We start from the raw sequence: 14,681 nt of genomic DNA, 5'->3' as shown, positions 1-14,681 counted from the left end.
GGTCCCTGTTACACTGTGCCAGGGGTCTGCAGGAGGCTAACAGACCCCTCCCCGTTAGACACCCACATCCTGGAGCCTGTGAATACGTTCTGTGACCTGATGAAGGGACTTTGTGGGTACACTTAGGGCCTTGAGGTGGGGAGGCTGTCCTGAATAATCCAGGTGGGCTCGGAGTGTCATCCAAAGTGTCCTGAGGAGACAGAGGCAGGAGGGCAGAGGGAAAGAGGCTACACTGCTAGTAGAGGAGAGAAGAAAACTGTTCTCTACCCTCTTAGGTGCTGTTCCTGGGGGTCTGTGAATTAACATAACAAAAAACAGATTGGGCAGTCAGACATTAATATTTTTATGTGTATCTGCTTCACAGAAAAGATGTGAAAATCCAAAGAAGTGGTTCCACTCAGGTTTATATGCGCTTTTAACAAAGAGTAATTAATTGCAAAGAAGTAACCAGACAAAGGAGAGAGTGTTTGGGCTCCTGGGAGTGGTGGACTGTGTGAAGGGTGTCTAGGAAATTTATGGTCGGTGAAGATGGTTGAGAAAGATGCTGTCTCCAGTCTTCTGGTGTGGGATGAGAGGCATCTTTATACAAGGAAATTCATGCCTGGTTTTTAGGCAGAAGGAGGAAGGCAGAGTTCTCCCTGAGCCTGCTGTCTGCCTTCAGCTGAAGATAACCCTTGTGCCAAGGTGGCACATCCTGGCCTGGCGTCTTTAAATCCCAGTCCTGGCTTTGAAGGTCGAGGCAGGTGATGCCTAAGGCCTCTAGAAGGTGGGAGGACAAGGAGACGACTCTCCCCTGGAGTCCAGAGGGAGCCCAGCCGACTGGTCCATTCTAGCACAGCCCTCGGCCAGATGTCTGCCTCCAAAACTGAGAGAGAATGGATTTGTGTAGTTGCAAGCCACTGAGTTCATGGTGTCTGTGTATCTGTGTCGTCTGTGTGTCCTTCTGTTTATCTACATCTTTGCTTATCTTTCTGTGTGTTTTTACCTATTATTTTGTCTATTTATCTGTCTGTTTACATCTATGTTCCCATTTATGTATGTATGTATGTCTGTCTCTGCCCGTCTGTGTGTCTGGCAGTGGTGGAGATTGAACCCAGGGCCTTGCACCTGCTAGGCAAGACCTCTGCCCCTTTTCTACATTTCCCAGCCTTTAAATCACATTTAGTTTTGAGGAAGGTGCAGTTCTCCTGCCTCAGCCTCCTGTGGGCTGGGGTTGCGGAGAGCACCCTGCCCCTTCCGTGGTCGCCGTCTGGGACGGTCAGTTCAGCTCCCCGAGACGGCCCTGCCTGCCCAGGATCACCGCAGCGCGTGACAGGGAGGCGCTGGGCGTCCGATGTGCGGCGTCGCTGTGGTGCGGACACCCGCTGGTCCAGGGAGAGCGTCGCAGGGCAGCCTCTGGACCACGGGGCGTGTAGGGAACAGGTGGCGGCAGATTGGAGGACTGAGATCTCAGCCAGCACAGGAGAGGTGGGATTTGGGGACGGGAGGGAGGCTGTAAGGTCTGCCTCCTGGGGGGGCTCCTGGGAAGGGAGCAGGAAGTATGGTGGGGGCTTTCCTGGCCTCACATCCCGGGGCAGCAGGCGTGGCCAGCAGTGGTTAGGCCAGAAGCTGAGCTCCTTGGCCGGCACCTGCCGACCCAGCCACAGGAGGCCGAGCCCAGGGGTTCAGAGCCGGCCTGGGAAATAGAGCAAGACTCTGTACCCTTAAAAAAAGACCCCGCTGGCCAGACAGTGGGGGAGAGCACCGACGGGTTTGCTCCCCTCGTGCGGCAGAGCTCTGTGGCCCAGAGATGCCTGGGGTGTGCACGGTGCTGCAGTCGGCCATTCCTGGGGACCAGCACGCAGCCACAGGCCCTGGGCCTGCACAGTGCAGAGGTCAGTGCCAACAGGGCTGAAGAGAACCCCCTCCCCCGTGTTCCTGTGGGGCACACCCAGGAAGTGCAGTGAGTGCGGCTACCGCTGGCCGCTGGCCAGTGCTCCTGAGGGTGGTGCTCCAGCCGCGTGTGCAGCGCTGTGGGGACAGGCAGGAATAGGACATCCCAGGGCCTCTTTGCAACATGCTGTAGGAGACAGGACTGAGTGTGGCCATCTGGATCACCTGGCCTGCTGACGCTCGAGTCCTCGTGCCCAGGCCCCAGGGGGCTGCTGCCCTGCTCCACCTGGGCCCCTGCCCGCTCCCTGCAGCAGCTCAGCCAGCCCCCACCCTGTGCCCAGCACACAGGAAGCTCCTGGCCTCCCCCATCCCGGGGGGGGGGCGTTATGTGTCCTCTCCTCCTGCAGATGCATGGTCCTTCCCGGTCCTTCCCGAGGTTCAGCCATCTCCACCCCACCCCCGGCAGCCTAGATGCGCTTTGTGTTCTCAAGTCCCTTTTCCCTCGTGGGTGGGTGTGTGGCTCGTGTGACATGTTTCCTAGGGACTCCCTGGTGTGTGGCTGGGGTCAGCAGGGTCAGCGTCGTGAGCCTGGACTCCTGTCTGTGGGGGGGTCGGCTCTGCGCCCTCTGGGAGCAGCGAGGGGTCCTCCTGCACTTCACCCTGAGCACAGCGGCCGCCTTCCTCAGGGTCACCTTAGCTGGTCCCTATGTGCACCTCTGGGCCACCACCCAGGGTCACACGCCCCTCCTCCACCTGCAGGCCGTAGGGCAGATGTGTCCAGCAGCCGCTCCGGGGTCCCCAAGTGCTCGTCATTCTTACTTCAGAACACCCCACCCCACGTACACAGTGCCGTGTGCTCTGCACACACGTGCACGCACACACACACCAACATACACAGTACCACGCACCCTACACACGTGCACCGCCCCCACACACATACATAGTAACCCCCCCACATATACATACACAGTTCCATGCACCCTGCACACCCCCCCATACATGCACCCTGCACACACACCCTGTACAGATGCTACACCCACATGTTTTACACAAATACCACACCTGTGTGCATGCGTACAACACGTGAACACACACCACCGTATGCCACGCACACTGTACCCATCAGGCACCTGCACCCCACCACATCTGCACACACCTCCCACACGCGCACGCGTGGGCACAGCATTGTGTTCTGCCCCCTCACATCTCTTCTGGCCGTCAGCCTGGACTTGGTGGTCAGCAGATCTTGGTGTAGATAGTCCTAGACCAGGGCCAGCCCCTTCTGCTGATGTCCCTCCTCGTGGAGCTGGTCTGCAGCCCACCCCACGGGTGGTAGGTGGTTGTCTGTTTTTTAACTGCAGTGTCATGTGGACGCTTGCCTCGTTTTCCCGGGGTCTCGTCCTCCTGCAACACAGTGCCTTCCTCCTGCTCCACATCTGCCAGTCCCCAGCGGCTGTGCCCTGCTGCCCTGGTGACCAGGGCTCTCGAGGTCGGCCACCCAGAAGGAAGACCAGGGATTCTGGTTGCTGTGACAGGGCAGAGTGCGGGCTCCCTGCAGACTCGCCTCACCCTGGTGTCGGGACCCTCCCGTGGCTGTCCCCGTGGGCTTGAACTTGTACCACTAGTTATTAGTCTTTCGTCCTCGGGTCTTGGTTCCCAAGTTCCCCGGAGGGGTCCAGGCGTGTTTACCCACCCGCCAGAGCACAGCGGACATCGCTGTGTTTTTGCAAAGCTCTTGTGCAGCTGGTCACCTGCCGACGGTGTGCGGTTGACCAGTGTCTTTGCCTCTAGGCCACCCCCAGTGTCTTGGAGAGCACACAGAGGACTTGTGTCTTTTGCCCACTGAACCCCAGTGCGTGGCGTGGGCTGGCACCTGGTGGGCTTCTCGGTAGGTGCCAGGTGGGAGGGATAGACAAACCCGGGTGTGGCAGAAGCCCCTGTGCCTGGCCGCTGGCCAGATGGCTCTCACCATCTGGGACTCCACTCCCAGCTACCTTACAACTTAGTTATCCAGAAGCAGCCTCGGCCGAGACTGGAGAGGGTCTCTTTTCTCCTTTTAGGGATGGGGAGCTCACTGTGTTGCCCAGACTGGCCTTGAGCTCCTGGGCCGAAACTCCAGAGTGGCTGGGGTTCCCGGAGCGCACCGTTACCCCCGGCAGTCTCCTTGACAGTGGGGCCGGCACATTCTGGTTTCGGAATGGTTTAAAGAGTTAGATCAATGCCGTGATCACCAAGTGAGGGCAGGTGTCCGTGGTGGGCAGTAGCTTCTGTCCCTTGCAGAGGACCTTACTCCAGGCTGACTGCAGATTCTGCCTGGGGACGGGGATGCAGATCAGCAGCATGCCGGCAGGGCTGCCTCACCTGGTCCTGGCTTCCACAGGCCACCCTGCGCCTTGACCACGGGCCCGTCCCTCTGTGGTTTTCCTGGCCCTTGGTGTAGAAAGTGGATTTAGATCCTTCAGAGACCACAGTGAGCATGCGCATGGGTTCCTCAGCGGACTCTCTGCAGGTGCTTGGTATACAGTGCCCGTGGTCACCTGCTGTCCAGGCAAGCAGGTGCTGCCCCCAGGGCAGTATACAACAGTCAGAGGCCGAGACTAGAGCCATTGGGCCCCCAGGACAGAGACGACCTCTTCCTTTCTCTCATTCGTTTCTCCCAGAGAAAGTCATTCTAGAGACAGCGTCCACCTTGGGACAGTCGGTGGCTGTCCCTGGGAGGTCAGGATGATCTGGTTGGGCTTGATTATTGACCCAGGGTGTCCCATCGCAGTTGGTTTTAATGGAGTATTGCTGATATTGGTCGTTAGTTGTGATGCTGTCACCTGGGCACTGTTGGAGCCGGCGTCACCTTATAGACCCCAAATGAGCCACCCCTGGTTGCACAGCTGGGCGGGTGGGCTCAGTGCTCGAACTGGGTACCACGGTCTGTGACTGTCCTGGGGGGGAATGGACAGGGCAGAGCTGGGCAGAGCAGAGCCCCACAAGTATGAAGGAGACCCGAGGCCCGCCGTTGAGAGAGCTCAGCTCAGCCGTCGGAGGTGAGCCAGAGCTCACAGTCGGGTGTCCAGGGTGCAGTGTGTCTGGCTGAAGGAGGTGCAGATGTGTCTCCCAGGAAGGCAGGAAAATGTGCTGTGGGGGAATTCGGGGCCCTTCTCTGTGGGGCATCTCTGCTGGAGGTGGCTCCTCTGAGTGTGCTGGTGTCCAGCTCTGAGACCCAGGTGTCCCTTGCAAAGGCAGGGGAGGGTTCCGGGGACTGCTCCTGGCCCGGCCCCTCCCAGCCCCTAGGTTCTGGCTTTAACACTGAGCCTGCTCTTAAGCACGTCTCGTCTCTTTGCATTTAAGGACACACCGAGCTCATCTGAACTTGCCAAGGGACCCCAGCTGGCCTGGTCTGTGTCACAGCCCCCGGGGACATGCATTTGCATGAGGTGCTTGAAGGCACCTTGGCTGTGAGCATCCTGGAGCGGGCTCCCTTGGGAACTGGTGGGTTGTGGGGATCCTCGGCCATGGGAGTGAGTGTGGCAGACCCCGGGAGGGCCCCCCTGGCCATGGCCCGTCTCCCCCTCCTGGTGAGCCGCAGGTTGCCGTTTCCTCCACTTGGGAAGATGTGGCCTGTTGGCGCCTGGTGCTGGGAGCACCACCCGCAGAGTGGCAGTCACAGCATGTGTCTCCCACTCAGCATCTGGCAGGCCTGGGTGGCGGGGCTGTGTGCGCGTGCGTGGGGCGGGCATGGAGAAGGATGCGCGGAGCCCCTGGAGGAGAGGCGCTTCGGCAGGGCGGGCAGGCGGGGGCTGGGTGTTTCCGGCTGCTAGTTGGGAAAGTGCTACTAGAAACTTTCTTGGGTTCTGAAGTTGATAAGGTCCTTCCTGACCTGTGCGTGGTCTCCCTTCCTGAGGCTGAAATCGTTCCAGAAACTTCTGTTACTGGCAGACGCTTCTGTGTTTTGTCATCCTCTTCCGCTCAGCGTGTTCCCCTCAGCCAGTCTTGTGACCTGTGCCACCTGCAAAGCCACAGGTCAGGGCAGAGTGACCACTGGAAACTTGAGTACCGTCCACCTCAGGTGGTGAATGGGTTTGTTTCCTCTTATGGGCTTTTTCTGGAAAGCCAGGGAAAAACCTCAGAAACTGCCCAGTGCACCTCCCTTTTCTTCCTCCCTCCCTCCCTCCCTCCCTCCCTTCCTCCCTCCCTCCCTCCCTCCCTCCCTCCTTCCCTCCCTCCCTCAGGGCTGGGGATTGACCAGGGCTGCTTGTGAGGGGCACGTTCCTGGAGGGCCGAGGAGCAGCGGGCAGTGACCTGGGGAGGTGTGCCTCCTGGATTTCTGGGTGGGTAAAGAGTGCCATCCAGGGCCGGGCACACAGTCCCCGGCCCTGAGATGTGGCTTCCACCGTGGTTGACAGCTGGGGCCCAGAAGCCTGTTCTTTAGGAGGTGAACTGCAGATTTTGAGGAAAAGACTGACTCAGGGAGCACAGCTCAGCCCAAGTGTGTCTGTGACTTGACGGCTCCTGGGATCCCCGTGACAAGAGAGCGCCAGCTTCTTCCCTGGCCGGCCCTGGAGTCGCGGGCCTGGGTCAGCGGCTTGGTCACGTTGGTTTTCTAACCTGCTTGACGGGGCCGACAGACGGTCATGGCTCCCGGCTCCCAGGGGTGTGGGAAGGGTCCTCCCTGTAGGAGCTTGGGCCCTGGGCCCTGTGGGTGCTCAGCAGCACCCGCTGTGGACCACCCTGCTGTGGACCCTGTGCGTGGCCTGTCACCTGACTTGCTCTCCTTCCCAGCCTGACGGGGCTCTGGCTCTGACAGGAAGTCTGCTCCCTGGGATTCTGTCCCCCGAGACTGCAGCCAGGGGGCTTCCTGCCACAGGCTCCTGCAAGGTGGCTGGGGGTGGGGAGGGTCCTGTGGGGCATCAGGAGGGGGCCAGTCATTGTCCTGAGGCAGGCCATCTGTCCAGCTGTAGGTGCAGCCTCGCCCGTCTTGGTGTAAGAATGTTCCAGAACCTCTTTGGATTTTTCCCAAGTGTGTGTTCCTGTGAATTCCAAGGCTGAGGCTTCTGGCTTGAGGAGACGGCTCTGCCTTATCCACGTGTGATTCCTAACCTGTCCCTAGCTGTGGGTCCAGCCCCCTTCCCGGTCCTGCCAGAGCCGTTGATGACTCTGTTGGACTCTGGTGACTGTGACTCACCAGCTCCCCCCTGAGTGGCCTGCCATCCTTACCCACTCCGAATCATCTGGAAGGTGACACAGCTCAGGGCAAGGAGACCCTTCGCTCCCTGTGGAATCGCCGTCTCACAGAAGGACAGTCACTGTTGGCCGGGCCTGGAGCCTTTGAGCTCACCCGGACAGAAGGACACCTGCCAGTTGCCATCAACCTGGGTGGGGTGGGGAGTCCCCATTTGAAGGGTGCAGAGCAGACTCCTGGAACTGAGATCCGCCTGAGTACAGCGGTGGGTGATTCCCCTCAGGGGCTCCATTTCCCCCGGAGAGCAGCCGGCTCACCCCTTGGTCCTTCTGCCGTCCTGGGAGAGCTGGCTCCCGGGATCGCCACCCCTGCACTCTGTGGGCTCAGGCACTCTGTGGGCTCAGGCACCCCTGCACTCTGTGACCCCCTGGGGTTAGCCAGTGAGTCAAGGGGAAACATCGGCTCCCATGAACTGCGGGAAACCAGGGCGATGCGGAACAGGCTAAGAGGATTGGTTATGATCCACAGGATTACAGAGAATCGGCCTCTAATCCAATATTCGGCTTACAACATTTCGCTCGAGGGTCACGCGGGTCTTGGAAACTAGAAACTAATTGAAATTCTGGCCGTAAACATGCCAGCGGCGGCACAGTCATTTTCTTAGGGCCCGGAGGGAAACTGGTACTTCCCTGCTGGGGAGAGGCTGGGTCTCCCCAGGGCCACAGCGGTGGGCTAGCAGTGTTTGCTGCCTCCTGTCACAGTGCTGGGGTAGTGGCTCCACCAGCCACAGTGACCGTGCAGTGGGCTGCTGATGGGGTGTGGGCTGGTTTGGTTCCAGTGTGGTTCAGAACTTGCCTGTGCAGTGGCATACGCCTGGGGTCCTGTCTACTCAGGAAGCTGAGTGGGAGGATCACTGGAGCCCAGGAGTTCAAGGCCAGCCTGGCCATCATAGCAAGACCTCATTAAAAAAAAAAAACCCAGAGTCTCAGAATGACAAGCAATATTGCATTGCTCACCCGACTAAGGTACATACAGTCCTGTGGTCTTTGGAGAGAGGTGACGTTGAGTTAAAAGTCAGCACTAAAAGTCGGACGGACCTGGCATCCCTGAAAGCACACGTCCAGGGGGTAGTGGACGAGCGTTGGCTGGAGCAGGTGTGTTTAATGGGTGTGCCATGTCCTAGGGAGGGGACTGTAAGGGGGGGCCTCGCGTGGGCTCTGGCCCCTGCCCACCCAGTCTTGGCTATAACCTGTGGTCACGCTGGCCTACTGTGTCATTTTGCTGTACTTTTAAGGAACTGCTAAAGATGAAAGCAGGGAGACTGGCATTTTGTGGCTTTGAGACTTAAAAAAGAAGTCCCTGCTTGACCTGGGCCTGTCCACTCATACTGGGCCTGCACCATGATGTGAGGGAGGCTTCCTGGCACCCTGCAGCTGGGCTGGGGGTGGGGTTGCAGGGCAGGACCCCAGCCTAGAGGAGAGGTGGGCCCCTGGTGAAATGGCATGACCTTACTCCCCCTGTGCAGTCAGGAGAGCACCAGGAGCCCCTTGGGGTTCCATCCCGTGGCCCACAGTCCTAGACCAGGCCATGGTTCTGGAAGATTCTGTCATTTTTTTTGCATGGGGATGCTGGGGATTGAACCCAGAGGTGTTTAGCCACTGAGCCACATCCCCAGCCCTTTTTATTTTTGTATTTTGAGACAGGGTCTCGCAGATTGCTTAGGGCCCTGCTAAGTTGCTGAGGCTGGCCTTGAACTTGCAGTCCTCCTGCCTCAGCCTCCTGAAATCACAGGTGTGTGCCACCACACCCAGCAGATTCTGGGGTGTTAGTATTACCAGCAAGTGGGGGAGAAAGGGAGGTGTTTCTGAAGCGCCTTGCCTGCCCAGGGGTCCTTGGAGGAGGGGGTAGGAGCTGCTGGCAGGGGTCCGGGTTGCAGGGGTCAGCTCAAAACACAGCAGGAGAGAAAACCTCCTGCCATCCCAGTGCCCAGAGCCCACTCCTGCGCCTTTTCTGTCCGGGGAGCCCTGAAGTCCCCAGGCTGAGCGTGCCCTGGGTCTCAGCTCTCACCGCAGCCCTAGACCGAGGCTGGACTTTTATGAGCCTGTTTTTCCTTGTCCCAGGAGTGCCATAAAACCTGTCCCACGGGGACGGCTCTGAGCATTCAGCGGGTGTGCTGGGCGGCGGTGCCACGGGGCTGGACGTGTTGCTGCGGCTCCTGGGGTGGCCAGCGGGGCCACACAGTGGAGCTGGTGTGCCTCAGTCCCCAAGGTCGGGGCAGCAGGTTTGTGGCCTTTTGCTTGGGCCCCGGGAGGGGTTGGGGCGTGTGGAATTGTGGAATATTAAGGTCTGTTCCGTGCACGCCCCAGGAGTCAGGAACAGCTCGTTCATGTGTGCCACACGGCGCTGAGGTGGCTGGCAGCCTGACCTGCAGAATCCAGCAGGCGCCTCGTGAAAGGTCACTGTCACTTGGTCACCTTCCCTGAAGGCGGATGTTAATACCCTTCTGCTCACTGAAAGCCGGCCAAGGGAGGCTCTGTTTCCTAGAGGACAGGTCGACGCTGGCTCTGATCTGTGGGCTGAGCCCCTGGTGTGGTGGCCGGAGGGGGATGTTACGTTGGAAGGGGGGCGGTGGTCTTTGGGGTGCAGGTTGGTTCCCTGCGCTGGCGGCTCCTGGTCATGCGGGCCCTGGCGGGTCAGGACGCTGCTTAGCCATTATTTGGGGGCTGGGTCGTAGCGGTGGAGTGTTGTCACACTGCACAGGAAGGATGAAAAGCCTTGCCTGGGGAATTGGGGGGCACCCTTGGTGACATTGGGTTGGAGGCTGGGCCCTTCTCCTGCAGGCTCTGGAGACAGGGGTGGAGCCAGGTGTGAGTGAGGTGCAAGGGTGACCTGGTCGGGAGACTGAGGAGCTGCTCCTGGGACGTGGTGCCCACTCCCTGGTGAGGAGCAGGAGCCACACGGCGGCCGTGTGTGGAAGGCCTGGTGGGGTGTGCTGTGGGGTGGGACGTGGCTGTGAGGGGAGGGAGAGTGGGGTCGGGACAGACGGGGGCCTCCTGGAAGGAAGGCCAAGGCTGCTCGGGGCCTGGTGGGGAAGGAGGCGGAGGAGGGAGGACCTGGGTCTCCGTCAGAGAGGCAGGTGGCTTGGGAAGGTCCGTCACGACGGACGGACGCTGGGCCCTTATGAGCCCCAGCACCCCAGGCCTGTGTGGTCTGGAGGTGCCGACCGTCCACTGTGACTGGCCTGTGGGTGTCAGGTGCAGGAGGGGGAGGTGGCAGAGGACCCCAAGGCCTGGGCTGCTGGGGTGTCCACCCGGGAGCGCTCAGGGAGGAGAGGGCAGAGGTCACTGTTGGCTGGTGGGTTGGCGGGAGGTTCTGGAAGGAAGGGCCGGCTGAGTTTAGAGTCCAGGGAAGGTGCCTGACTCACGCTGCGCCGAGCTGAGGGCAGTGACTGAGGCTCATGTCACGGTCATGAGTTTTAAAACGGGAACTTGGGATGTCGGCCCAAATCTCAGAGTGAAGGCCAGGGAGGAGGTCGGTGCTGGCCTCGGGTGCGGTCATCCAGCTTCTGCCCCGACCTTTCTCCCAGTGGGCGCCTCCCCTGGGGCGTGGGGACAGTGCTGTTGTGGGCGCTGTTTTTAGCATTTAATGTCCACTTCTGAGGTGACGATTCCTCCTTGGTGCGGGACCGTCCCTGGAGGGGGGGCTGCAGCGTCCTGTTCTGGGGAGTCGCTGGCAAAGGTGGAGGCGCCGGGGAGAGGCTGGAGGATGGAAGTTTCTGATGGAGTAGCTGGGGTGGGGGAGGTTCAGAGGGAGCAGCTGAGGGGAGGGGAGGTGCCGAGAGAGAAGCCAGAGTTGGGGGATGGACTTGATTTAGAATGTGCTGGGGAAGGGGGGGTGCTGGGAAGCCTCTGTGGGGGTGGGCAGTGGCCTGCTGGAGGTGGCCCAGCAGGATGTGGCCGCAGGTGGTCTGAGCTGCCCTTGGAACCCACTCTGCAGCCCTGCAGGACTCTGCCCTCCCCCTTCTGGGAGAATAAACAGGCACTTAATTCAGGTGCCTAATTGCCTTGAAAGAAGCATAAAAAATATTCACGCCAGGCGCCTGGTGGTTTATAGCTCCATTTTCAAAAATTAGTTGAGCTGAACCAACTGGAAAAATCTAGAAGAAAGCAGAGTGACAATACATGATGGGGCTCCTGTGCTCTCTTTCCCTGTGGGGATGGGACCCAGCCCCGGGCCTGTGTCACCGCCCAACAGGATCCACCCTGTGACCCTGCCTGGTGTCCTCTGTCAATGTCACTCTGAACATTCTGGGTAGAAAAGATTCTCGGTCAAGTTCTGCTGGTGATTCAAGTCAGTGTTTTTACTTTTTTAATATTTTTGGTGGTGGTGGTCTTTTTTTTGGTCTTATTTTTTTGACACTGGGGGTCGAACCCAGGGCTTTGAGAACGCAAGGCAGGCCTTCGCCACTGAGCCACCCCAGCCCTCGAGTCAGTCTTTAAAAGTGAATCTTAGGTGGTACATTGGAAGTGACCTGAATGTCCAGCATCGTCATGTTCAGTATGGAACAGCAGCCATGACGCGGTGCTCAGGGGCGCTGTGGGACCAGCAGCGGGGTGCACAGGCCTGCAGGGACCTCATGTCACCCGCGGGGGTTTCACCTCCTTCCTGCCACCCACAGGCCCCAGGTCCTTCCTCTTTCTTGAAATTCAGGTCTTGGTCTGGCAGCAACATGGTCACAGACTGCCTGTTGGGTCACAGTGGAGTGACTGGGCCCTGCCGTCCAGTGCGGCCCTTGGGCTGCCCTTCCTGGATGGGCTGGGGTGCTGCCCTCGCCCGTGAACCTGCCCTCCTTTCTTAGATTGAGAAATTCCAACTGAATATCCAGCTGCCGGAAATGCACGTCCGCCTGCCGGTGGTGAAAAGGGCCGTTTAGATGAAATCGACGGAGTAGAGTTCCTCTAGGAAGACGCCAGAAATGGGATTTTTTTTTTTTAATAGTTATTACCTCTTTCTTAAGAAAACATTGCCAGGACTGGGGCTGGGGCTCAGTGTGTGACATAGGTGAGGCCCTGGGTTCCATCCTCAGCACCGCATATAAATAAATAAATAAAATGAAAGGTCCACTGACGACCAAAAAATATTAAAAAGAAATGTTTTCTTTGCTAGCCTTTTCTGAGTTCTTAAGATCTTCCACGATTACATTATCTTTTGATGTCAGATGTAAAATATTCTCTTTCTGTAGTGGGGATTGAACTCAGGCACTCTGCACTTTACCACCAAGCCTATCCCTGTCCCTTTTTATTTATTTGTTTATTTTTACTTAGAGAGAAGGTCTTGCTAAAGTGCCCAGGCCGGTACCTTGAACTTGCAATCCTCCTGCCTCAGCCTTCCAAATTGCCTGGCTTCCGATTAAAAATATTCTAATTAGAAAAGTTGGTGCCTAAGATATGAGTTAAGGTAGTTTTAAAGAGTCCAGATTATGAAAGGTGAAGTGCTCCCCACGGCAGGCCAGACCTGTTCACTTCCTGGGTTCAGTTTTCGTCTAACAAATTGTTCTTTTGAACAGGTGAATGGCCACCCACCGTATGCCTTCACTGGTGGGAACGTACCACACACACCACCGGGAACAGTAGATCTTGGCACCCTCTCTTACCAATGGCAGCTTTATTCTTTTTAACCTAGTATAGCACCCTAGGGCTGGGCATGAATTTTGCATATTAAGAAAAGTATGCATGTGTTATATACAGAGAGAGATCTGCCCCATGATATGGGGTGCAGTTATGTCTGGATAAATCCGTGGTAAGTTGAAACTATTGTAAGTAAATAATGCGTTTGAGACACCTGCTGACCTTCCTAGCTTAGCCACATATCACGCTGCAGTGTCCCCTGCCCCCTAGGTCATCGGTGGCTGACAGGGAGCTGTGGCTTGCGGATGCTGCCTAGCATCCTGGGAGAGGATTTCCCGCATATCGCAAGATGGGGAGAAGACCAGAATTCTAGGTATGGTCCTGCAGAATGTGTGTCACTCTTGAATCATCATAAAGTTGGGAAGCCACTGAGCTGAGTCCTGGTAAGTCAGGACCGTGCGACACACCTATGCTGATGAATTCTTCTAGAGGTTTCTGGAGTTTTCCTGCTGAGTCACCTTGCACTGGGGCCTCTGGCCCCCGTGGGTGAGTCCTGGTGGACGTCTGCCGGGTCAGAGGTGCACGTGCAGTATCTTGGCCCCCTGGGCGTGGGGACGCTGCCCCCACTCCTCACCTTGCTCTTTAAGGCCAGTCTGCCCAGCGGTCATCGATGCTCAGTTGATACTTGAGCTCTGCTAACTGCAGTGGTGGTGGTGAGAAGCAGCAGTGTGTTCCAGTGTGAGTCCCCACCCCTGTGGGGCATGTCCTGGAGTGCTGGTCCCAGCGGAGGGTGCCCCGTGGCATGCTGCTGGGGTGAAGTAGTTGAGCGGGGGCTTGAGCCCCTCCCCAGCCACAGCCGAGGCAGCCAGTAGAGGTGTTTCCAGGCCGTACTCTTTGGGCATGGATGGACACAGGCAGCCTCAGCACCGTAGCCCCCAGTGAGGAGGACGAGGCTGGTGGGCCCCTGGTCACTGGGAACAGATGTGCTAGTGACTAAACCCTGCTTTTTAAAAGGTCTTGCTCAGCCTTAGCAGGGTAGGTGTGAGCAGCCGCACGGTTTTAACCATAGCTAGTACCGCCCGCGTAGTTGACCGCAGTTAGCGCCGGCTGGTGCTCCTAGGGGCCTGGTGGTAGGGGAAGCTCTTCCTGTAGAATAGTCTCAGATCCTTACCACAACCAGCTGAATGAGGAAGCAGGCCCAGAGCCCAGGAACTTCCCCGAGTCACTGGCAGAAGCAGACCTGGAGCTTGGGTAGCCCGACCCCAGAGCCCGTGCCTTGCCCCACCCTCCTGCAGGGCTGAGGAACACCCGGGCGCTTCTGCTGGGACGGGAGGGCACCCATTTGCAGAACAGGGGCAGGATGGAGGTGGCTGTTGTCATTCAGTGCCGCTGGCCTGCCTCCTGTGGGTGCTGGGGGGAGGACCTTCAGGCTCATCCTGCGGGAGAGGGCCCTGCTCCCTCCCTAGGACCTCGCCCTGGTCTGTGAGCAGGATGGAGGAACCGGGAGGTGCAGAGTTAACCCACTGTGATGGGTAATTACTCAGAGTGTCTTGCTGTTGCTTGCTCTTGGTGGGGTGATGGCTAATTATAGCTCTTGGGGTTTGTGTTGAGGAAGCAGAAATGTCTGAGGGAAGGGCGAAGACGAGCCTGGGTCCCGGGTGGCTTACCCAGGCCGGAAGTGTGCTGCGGCCCAGAAGCTCGGGCTAGAAGCAGGGTGTTGGATGTCTGACCCAGACTCGGGGCTGGAGGACGGGAGGCAGGGACACCAGTCATCAAGCTGGGTTGTCGGAGCCTCTGGAGGATTAGACGTCCACGGGGTACTCCGCCCCTGGGGGTGATTTTTGCTGCTTCAGTGCAGGGATGGAACCCAGGGCCTGCCGTGTGCCAGCCTCCCCATCCTCTGTCCTTTGCCCTTTTCCACTGTGAAATGATGGCAAATGGGCCACCCGTCTTGTCCAGTCACTGGACAAGCAGTCCTAGGTCTGGCCTTTATTTATTAAAGTGACAAA

At 58.3% G+C, this 14,681-nt stretch overlaps 1 protein-coding gene across 6 annotated transcripts in view; it reads left to right on the top strand.

Moving 5' to 3' along the window:
- Positions 1–14,681, top strand: part of Sema4d (semaphorin 4D) — a 107,282-nt gene that overhangs the window by 43,630 nt on the left and 48,971 nt on the right. The window contains exon 1 of one of the 6 annotated variants that reach the window (XM_078030663.1): positions 9,242–9,326. The exons of the other annotated variants lie outside the window; for them this stretch is intronic. The gene's annotated coding sequence lies outside the window, so the exon portion shown is untranslated. Of the gene's footprint in view, positions 1–9,241; positions 9,327–14,681 lie in introns of those variants that run through there. 6 annotated transcript variants of the gene reach the window in all.

Source organism: Ictidomys tridecemlineatus, chromosome 13, assembly GCF_052094955.1.
Source record: "Ictidomys tridecemlineatus isolate mIctTri1 chromosome 13, mIctTri1.hap1, whole genome shotgun sequence".
Classification (NCBI taxonomy): Eukaryota; Metazoa; Chordata; class Mammalia; order Rodentia; family Sciuridae; genus Ictidomys; species Ictidomys tridecemlineatus.
The sequence above is the reverse complement of the archived record's forward strand: the minus strand, read 5'-3'. Positions and strand labels throughout refer to the sequence as shown.